Source organism: Aptenodytes forsteri, unplaced genomic scaffold (assembly GCF_000699145.1).
Source record: "Aptenodytes forsteri isolate BGI_AS27 unplaced genomic scaffold, ASM69914v1 Scaffold357, whole genome shotgun sequence".
NCBI lineage: Eukaryota > Metazoa > Chordata > Aves > Sphenisciformes > Spheniscidae > Aptenodytes > Aptenodytes forsteri.
In genome coordinates this window covers 419,429-429,582 of record NW_008795671.1, presented here as the reverse complement: position 1 = coordinate 429,582, position 10,154 = coordinate 419,429, and the positions used below count along the sequence as shown (strand labels likewise).

General features: G+C 39.1%; 1 long non-coding RNA gene across 1 annotated transcript in view; it reads left to right on the top strand.

The window, feature by feature from the left end:
* LOC103901596 overlaps positions 1-7,943 on the top strand; it is a 14,802-nt gene extending 6,859 nt beyond the window's left edge. The window contains exon 3 of the long non-coding RNA XR_657740.2: positions 7,171-7,943. This is a non-coding gene — a long non-coding RNA (uncharacterized LOC103901596). The remainder of the gene's footprint in view (positions 1-7,170) is intronic.
* The last annotated feature ends 2,211 nt before the right edge of the window (positions 7,944-10,154 follow it).

Genomic DNA, 10,154 nt, shown 5'->3' with positions numbered 1-10,154 from the left:
CCCCCAGGCCGAGTCTGTTTTGCCCGTGGCGGTAGTTGGTGAGTGATCTCTCCCTGCCCTTTTCTCGACCTATGAGCCTTTCGTTATGTTTTCTCTCCCCTGTCCAGCTGAGGAGGGGAGCGATAGAGCAGCTTTGGTGGGCACCTGGTGTCCAGGCAGGGTCAACCCACCAAAGGTATTTTTGTGAACTCAGTTTTGAACTGTTTGTTACATTCAGGAAACTTGGACAAAGTATTACTGGCTGAAATTATAATAAAGACACTAATCCAGAAGTTTGACAGTATACAGCAGTCCAAAATTCAGTTTTCCAAGTGGAAAGTCATGTTTTTCTTCACAATTTTCTTATTTGAAAGGTGTCTACTAGGTATAGAAATAGCACACAGTCATCTGAACAATGTGAACACTACTAAAATGACAGATGAACTTAATACTTCCATGTTGGGGTAGCCTGTGTCTGTAATGTACATGTTCTTTACTGATTACAAACTTCTATACCATGGGCCAGTTTGCTACTTGGCACAGCTTTATCTGTTGTTGCTGTACAGTGATCTCAAATGATATTTCCAAGTAGGGAAATCTGTAGTGAAGACAGAGTTTGAAAAACAAAACCAAAACACAAATACTGAAAGGATCTGGTTGGAGAAGGGAGGAGAGGTGGGGGGTGTCCCTGATTGAAAGTTGTGGGTGATGTTTAGATTCGCTGTGCTCCTTCCTAGACTGCCGTTCTTCCCTTTTTAGGTCATTTTCTTTCTTGTAAAGATACGGAGAAAGTGTTATTGCAATTTCCAAATGTTTGTGCTAATTATAGGAAAGAGAAAGGCAGCACACTGTACATTCTTGCTTGTAAGAGGGAAAACATTTATATTATGTGGTAAGCTGATTTAGATGTATTAGTGATTTAGATGTATTAGTGATTTGGGTAAAATGTTCATTGCTGAAAAATTTGGACAGTCTATGTTTCCTGAAAGAGATTGAACTAAATATAAAAATAACTAGTCTAATGCAAAGAATCTAAGACCACTGTTTTAAGTGAAAGTTGATCGTGTTGATTAATAATCTAAAGTGATCAGTGATTTATAGATCCAGATCTTCTAATTGACGTCTAACTGTCCTTCTCGTGATAATTCTGATAGAAGTATGAACTAACGCTTTTAGTGTTTGTTCTAATTTGACAGTAGAGCAGCCAAGAAAAGAAAAGCTGAGATTTTACCTTTATAGTCTGAAGACTGAAAGAAGACTAAGCAATTAAAGAACCTGTTACCAGATAAGCACTGCTATTCTCATTTTTTAGTTTTAGGTGCTGTGTCAGAGCAGTGATAGCTGCATGAACTGTTTTAGCTGCTTAGTGCTCGTAGCAGCCTTTTATGCAGACTAAGCTGCAGAAGTTCTGGCATGACTGACCATTTTAGGAATCGTGTTGGAGAGTTATATTGTAATTATAGGTAGGACACTACAGGAGATTATTTTCACTTTTGCATGGGGTTTTGTGTAGCATACTTCCTTAACTTAAAAAAAAAGAGTTCGTTATTTTTAGAAGTAACTAGGCAGCATAAATACGCAATAACATTACAGTAAACATTACAGGAACACATACAGGAATAACTGTTCTAGTAGGTTTGTTTTTTCAAAATCCAGTAAAAATATAAAGCCATTTCTGCATCCTTCCCAGCCTCAGATGTCTTGGGAGCTGGAGAAAGTCCCAACATATTTCACCAGAGGGCCCTTTCAGTATGCCCTATCAGCCTCATCAATGCCCAGGTATCAACAAATACCGCAGGCAAGCCCAGCACGCAGCTCCTTTCCTGCTTCAAGCGAAGTGACCTACACAGTTCTTGGAGGGACGCTCCAGGCCAGCCTCACGTTATCTGTGGAGTGATAATGTGCACCAGGGTGATATGTCCCCAGGCAAACCCAGTGTTCTGGTAGCCCTAACAGCAGCGTGGCTCTTCTGCCCGGCCCAAAGGGACAGAAGAGAGGCCAAGGATTTACTTGGAGGGCTTGTGTAAACTCCTATAGGAGAGTAAAGATTTGATGATCGCAAAGTACCTTGAGCTTCTTGAGTGAAAAACAGTATGCAACAGTAAATGGTTACTATGCCAACTCATGATAAGGCACATTGTTTGAAACCTGCCTTTTACCACCAATGGTGCGTCAAGTTTCTCATTAAAATACCTGCCTTGGGGGAAAAAAGTGTTTCAGCCCTTTGGAAACGAGGCACAGCGTAAAACCAAACACTTGACTGTATGGAATACCAGAACTTTATTCTGGTATTAGTTAGGAGAGTGCAATCTGACCCAAAATTGATATGCAATATGACAGATGAATTTTTAAGTAGAAGAATGGGCCTTTTTTTGTGGAGACTTACATAATCCTTCCGCTTTCAAAAGCAGATGCACACAGACCCTAGTAGCTGTGCTCCAGTCTAATGCACCATCTGTAACCAAGCATGGTTTCAGCGTTCTTAGGACCAAATTATTGGTTGATAGAAAGTTCCTGTATGTTATACTCCTGTGACCATTTGAAGAAAAAGTTACTGTTTAGTTTTCATTACGCAGACTTTTTTCTTGCAAGCGTTTTATGTACGAGCAACAATACTTCAGAAAGTCACACGCAGTGTTAGAGGGCAAAACATTTGGCAGAGTCTTTAAGATCATAGCATCACTTAAGTATTATAAGTTATGCATAATTTGCTATCTTCAGAATATAAATGACTGAATTACTGATCTTGAATTCAGGAACAATAAAAATCCAATTGCTGTTGTGTAAAAGGTGAAAGAATGCACTTGTTAGTTTGCGAAGCAACTATGGGAAAGAAAGTTAAGCAAGAATAGTTCCTTCTTGATACGCTCTTAAGCAATACATTTCTAGCTCCAAAGCTGACTGGAACTTATGTACCGCATTCAAAAAAAATGGAAGTCTTGCAAAAAAAGTCTTCTGACTAAATTTGAAGGAAGTTAGAAATAGACCGTTTCATTGTATAATAATTAAACAGCTTTGTTTCCTTTACTGTTTTAAAAAAAAGTAAGCAAACAGACACTGAGGGATGCTATCTCTAAAGTCACGACCCGTATAACAGAAAAGGGAACAGAGGATGAAATGTAGAGAGATGATTATTCATTTAAGTATAGAATTCTCAGTGGTTATTATATGCTCCTCATAATGCAAGAAATCCAACTTATTGGTGACTGACCTTACCAATCAGTTTCTTTCTCCAATTATATTAAAATAATAACAACTTAAAATCTTTTTCTTAGACTGAAACTGGATCCAAAAAATCCAGAAGTTATCTTTAGATCAACAAATTATCTTTAAGGTCTAGGTAAAGTGGCAACAAAAAGAAAAAAAAATCCAGAAACGACCCTGCTTCCTACCTGACAGTCCCACCACACACGAAAAATAAGAAGAGGTTGTATCATCAGCCAAATCTAATAAAGAAGTAGATTTAATGCTCAAGTGGATAATAGTGTACAGAGTATCTACTCTGTTACCTTCTTTCCTTGTATGAATACGTTGCTGTATCAGTGTATCAATCCAATACATTGCTGCTGCTTCCTCCTCTCCGTGGTTTCATGTATTTACAAATTTTTCAACTGTACGTTTCTTGTTTCTTTTTTAAAGAAACTTTATTTCAGCTGATTTGGCAAGCTTCACTGAATTCGCTTATCTGACACGCAGATAATCCTTGCTGAGGAACAAACACTGTTTTCATCCAGCCATAAAGAAACCCTTGAAAATAGGAATTGCAGTCTAGAACGAGTGTGTAAACAGCCTGCAACGTAGCAACCTTCCACAGGTCATGGCAACGGCTTGCAGCCAAGAGCCGCAAGGTGTGTATGACGTACTGTGGAGACTAGATCATAGGCAGGGGACTCCTACTACTTAATTTGGTGTGCGTACGTTGCTGTGTACCACAGTGACCTGTTCTCCACTTGAGCTCGCGTTCTCCCGCAGACGCCTTTCCATTAGCACAGCCAGTCCCTCAAGGTAATCCCAACGCGGAAGCCGCAGCTGGCTACTCAAGAGCTGGACCTGGCCCGTAAGTCACCAGCTGACCACTTCTTGGTTTTTTCTTCACCTGTTTTGAAGGAATAACAGAGTTTGGAGATCAGCCCGAAAATGGATCAGTCGTGTTAATGAACAATATTACCATAGCCTTTGAAGTACAAGAATATGTACTTCATTGTAAGCATATGGATAGTCTCCTTGTAGAGTTACACTTGTATTACGCATCCGTATTACATTGTCTTGAACAGCTATGAGCACACTTCCATTTTCAAATGACGTTATCTTTCTCAGTACTTAACTTTTTGCTCCTTACTCCATGAAAATACAATTATACAAGCTGCCTGAAACTTCTTATGTCTTCTCCCTCCCCACCAAGTGGTTTTAAGTTTACTGAAAAATAGCACCTAGGTCTAATTGTCCTACTTAGATTCCTTCTTGGTTTACTTTAACAGTATGACATTAATGATGTCATTGTGACATATGACAGTTTATTTTCACAGATGACATTGTCATCTGCATACTCACATAGGCACAATATTCTCAAACTAAGATCATTAAGGAAGGCTTAGTGCTATAAAAAATTTGTTGCCAAAAGCCTTTCCTATTCTGAGATAAACCTAAATAGAAAAGTTCATAGATTCACGCATCAGTAACAGGCACTAATTTGGCCAAAATTTAATAGTTTTTGAGTATGTATGTCACTCATGACCTCAAATTCCAGGTAAGTGGAATTGTTTTCTTAAATTATCAGAACTAGTTTTTGCTTGATAGCAAATTTCTTGTCTGGGAAACTTGTAGAATAAATCCTGATCTGATCTCTCACTTTTCAGGTTCTTACCCATAAAACAATGAAGTGGAGTTTTTAAAAATATATTTATATATGAATTGTTGGAACTGGTTTGCATGGAACTAGTCCCGTGCAAAGTTCAAGCCCCCTCTGAGTTCCTGCCAGCCAAGCAACCATTCTTTGTAGCATGTAGTAGTTCTTTAATAAACGCGTGTAGTAGAATGTTGTGTTCCAAGTTCTCAAGAGCTTAATCTTGTTTAAGAACCAGTTTTTACACTCGTAAATGTGTGCATTTAAATGTGTGCATAAAAAGTAAATAAATTAAAAATACTCGTAAATGTGTGCATTTACGAGTATTTTTAATTTATTTACTTTTTATTTATTTAATTTATTACTGATTACAGCTATCCCAGTGGTTAAAATATTTTTAAGGAGGAAAAGGGAAAGGGGATAGCGCTATTAGACTGGCGTGATGGCCGGTCGGCATTGACGGGGGCAGCACAGTGAAGCACTTGATGAGCAGTCACTAGATTTCCTTTGTAAGCATCCACATTTCAAATGACTTAAACTGAAAGCAACAATTAACCTCTGTATTTTCAGTTCTACTCTAAGTATGAATACGCAAATAAAGTGACTTTTTTTTACCTTAGTGATCAAGGATACTGATACTGTAACTATTCACTACCCCGACTGCATTACGTGGCACACAAAATAAACTGTATCCTTCATTTTGAAAAGATCTGGATGTGATAACTCAGTCTATTGCTTCCATAATTAGAACTTCTGAGAGTGTCAGTCCTGAGCTAGTGAATACGAGCAGTGCTAGTGCACAGTTCCTCCTCACCAGGAACCACAGTGAGGTTGTGACTGTGCGCACAGTTCCTCCTCACCAGGAACCACAGTATATTAAGTGAGGTACTGACTGTGCGGTCCAAGTGTAACGGACCATTTATTTTACCTTTGCTCTCTGAATTACCTCATTTTCAGCTACACACCCATTTCTTTCAATCTACGTAGATTCTATCAATATATAATAATGAACAAGCTAAAATAATTGACAGGGTTTTCTTCAACTGTATTTCTAAGAAGCTATCACGCACACGAAAGGCACGCTTAATATTTGCACGTCGATCTGCATGTTCCCTTAGTAACTATCTACAGATACTTGTTTGTCTGTATCTACCACTCTGCTGTGGGATGGAAGTAAACAGTCCGGCAAAGTTATCAACCTCAGTACCTTTAAAAAAACCAAGCCTGTTGCCACGTGTGACCAGTTGAACAACCCATGCCACAAAGGACTGCAGGTGAGGTGGCAATCGCAGACCTATCCACGTTCGTACCCAACAACCGTCTGAAGGAGAACAACTTCAGTATCGTTTTATTCCGGAAAGATCCTATACTGAACAAGCACGAGACTTGCATCTCTTTAGACTTAATACTGCAAAAGCTGAGCCTACCATTGTTTGCCTGCCAAAGTAACTGAGCCAAGGTGGCGTATTCGGTTGGAACAACTAAATTAGATTTATCTTCTAATGCTTTTTCCTGTAAATGTTTTTAAGAAGAGAGCACAAATCAGTATTCCTATCATTCTGGTCTCCACGTCTTTGTAGGGAAAGTTAAACCAATCTGTCTTACCAAATGAGGTTCTCTGACATTTTTAAACACTAAACCTTAGAAGGTAGGTGTTTCTTTCTTCATATTAAAAAAGTGTAAAATGAAAAACACTGACTGTCGGTGCCTTCACTTACTAGTAGAAAGATTCAAAGTGACTCTAACAAAAGCATTCCCGTTTGGAAGCCTAAAGCTAAGACTTTAATTATTAGAAGGAACAGATAAACCAGTACCCTCTGTTGATTTTATCAGCACATAAAGGATTAAGTCCCTCTGGAAATATACCTGTCATTTTCTATGCTTTTAAGCCATATATTTGGGTATTTAACATTGGTGCAAGTTTCAACTTAAGACTTTATGAAAATAAAACTAATTGCTGTTTATAAAGCTATTAAATAATGGTCTTTTACATATGTAATTTAGGCTAGTATGACTGCAAATCAGGAGTCTCACTGACAGCCGCCAGTGGGATATTCTTTTTAGAACAATGCAGGGAAAATAACAAATTAAGAAAAAAGGGAATAGTGCAAAGAAACTGTTCACTGGACTACGTAGACTTCAAGAGAGGCTAATTGTTTTTCTGCTGCTGCTCTCAGCCGTGCTTTTTGCAAAGCTCTATGGATTTCATTAAAGTTCGCGTACAGTCAGCTCAAAATTTAAAGGGGCTAATTAAACTTCAGCTACTGATTTGGATATTATATAAATTTTTTTGAACATTGCAGTTCTTCTCTGCCTTTCAGAAATGCTTGCTTTTTCTTTTTCTTTAGGGACATGTCATCAACCAGAGAACTGTAAAAGGGAAAGCTACAGAACTGTTACTTGGCAGCTGACTAGAGTGATGGATGAATTGCACATTATCACCTAGAAGAGCTTATTTCCGACTTGGAGAACTAGCACTTCGTTCTAGAATTGAGACATATTTTAAGCAGAAAGCAGCGTGACCTGGATTAGAACAGTCTGAAAATTGCATGGAAGTCAACTGAATCCACTCATTTCACCACAAACACCTCTTTTCTGTAAATTTAGTAATAGTGTTATCATATGCCAGAACATGAATATGTACAACGCATATATCCCTGTAGCTAACAAACTTAAGACTGTTCTACTGAGACCAAAAATACTCAAAAATCTGTTAAAAGTCGTATTTACATAACAAATCCAGCGGGCATCACTTTTCATCGAGTGCTTCTAAGTCAGATAAACAAGTTGCTGGCAGTCTTTCCTAAGTAAACAAGTTCTGTTAAGGTTTCTGTCCGTACCACTAGAGAATGAGTGGGTTTGTGTTATGTTTATTATCCTGTGTTTATTAGTACTTGTTTTGCTGTAGCACATCTTTGTTCAAACACTACTACCCACATAAATTCAAGGAAATAGAAACCAACATTTGATATATTGATCCAACTAAGCATAAAATGAGCTCTGCGTGAATTTCACAGAATTACTGTAGTCATAGCTTTAGCATCTCACTTCATTTCAATGTGATTACATCTATATGATCCATAGGGAGCAATAAATAAAAAGTGATTTTTTTTTTCCCTTACCCAAGTTGCATTATGGATGAGTTTGTCAGAACATCCCCTTGAAGCCTAACAGCAACTTTAAAGGTCTCTAATATCGGCGTCAAACAGTGTTCTGAAAAAAAGTTACTTCTATTGTTAATCCTACTTACACTGATGTAAAAACCAATAGACTAGCATTTAATGCCACAGAGGGAAACAGAAGTGACAGTAAATCCGCCGGGAGAGCGCATCTGGCAATGATGGGATCACTGACAGTACAGGCTAGATCTTGGCTCCTAGCATATCCCGTGGCAATTCCTCAGTCAAATTATCTGTCATTAGCTGAGTTGTGGTAAATGACCAGATAAATTCTCTCAGTCTGCTCCAGCTGCACAGTGTAACACACCTGCTAACACTACCGTGATGTCTCAGCTGATTAATGGGTAACTCATTATACTGCTGTGGCTTGCAATTATAAACTATGTGGTCACATGTCTGGGAGCAGGTAACTCCCTTATCATGGGTGAGTCCCCAGATAATGCTGTGCAGCTGGCGACGTTCTCAGTACTTTCTTCAGTCTCTCCTCAGGTTAGTTTCAGCTTGAGCACAACTCTCTCCATGGATGCAAGCGGTGACTCTAACCTGATGTGCTTGCATCAAACTTTGAAGAAAAACAGTCTCGTATGATCTTCACGTAACCATCAGGTACTTGCTCGAGATCCAAAGTAGCACAGCACGCTTCAGTTGGCCGCTTGTTAACTCCTTCCTGAGCGTTATGAGGTCACCACAACTGACAGGGAATACACAACCACTTTGTGTGGTGGTCTCAGTAACTACCATAACTAACACTAAGTTGTTCATCCAACTCCTGTCAATTAAGAGCATCTTAAAGTTCAAACAGGATATTCCAAAGGCAGGCTGTGCCTAACTCTAGAGTAGTACTTCTCAAACCCACTTTTGCTGAGAGTATACCTGTGGTCAGAGCAAAATTAAAGACCAGTTAGAATTTGTCTTGACTAATTGTCAAAGCATAAATTATCCCATATTCTCCACCTATTTTGAAGATTTCTTACTGACATTTGATTTCACCTACGGACGTTCTGTCCAGCCTTGTGTAACACACCTATATACACGGTAACTATTTCCTACAATGGAATAATTTAATATCATTCATTCCATGAGGGGAGAAAGGTGAAAGCAAGAGAGAACTCAGAAGCAGCTCTCAGTGATTATGATGTGAGAAACAGCGCCTTATTATTGAATGTTCCTTCTCTGCTTGATTTGGAGACAAGACAAACTGAATCTTCCACATATAAGATGCCTTAACCATTCAGCTCTTACTCTGAACATCTGCATCTTGCTTGTTTTCTTGACATAAACCATACCAAAAAGTTTGTTTCATTACAAAGCAGAAAAAAAATACAGATAAAAACCTCATTTTTTTCCTGCAAAGCAGAATTACAGCTTTCCATTTGAATGATATTGCCGAGTGACATTAAACCACACAACCCACTTCACTCCATCATTAACACTGCAACCCTGATGACAAATCTGATTAAGGCTTCAACACCTACTCTGGATCAAAACCCTGAATCAAAACTGTTCAACCACTTGAGTAAGAGGAAACAAGAAAGTTGGTTATGAAGAAGCAAAATCTTTTGAGTGGTGCTATTGTTACGAATTCATACTATGAGTACATACGCATCCAATAATTCAAAACTGAGTACTTTTCAGTCTGAGCTAGGACCTTCATGGACGTGGTCAGACCCTTCCCTCTCACATGTAGCAGGGGTGGTGCTCACCTATCTTGCCGAGTCACAGGACCTCATCACCTCATATATGGTACAAATCAACACAGTAAGCCTTTATCTCAACCTCCCAAGCCCTTGCATGTTCCTTCCAGCTTCCAAGCCCCATTGGAAACGGCAGAATGTAAACACTCATATGGACAATACATCTGTCCTGGCTTCGGCAGGGATAGAGTTGATTTTCTTCCTAGTAGCTGGTACAGTGCTGTGTTTTGGATTTAGGGTGAGAACAATGTTGATAACGCACCCATGTTTTAGTTGTTGCTCAGCAGTGCTTACACTAGTCAAGGGCTTTTCAGCTTCCCATGCTCTACCACTGAGAAGGGCTGGAGGTGCCCAAGAAGCTGGGAGGGGGCACAGCCAGGACAGCTGACCCAAACTGGCCCCAGGGACATTCCATACCATGTGATGTCATGCTCAGTACATAAACTGGGGAAAGCTGGC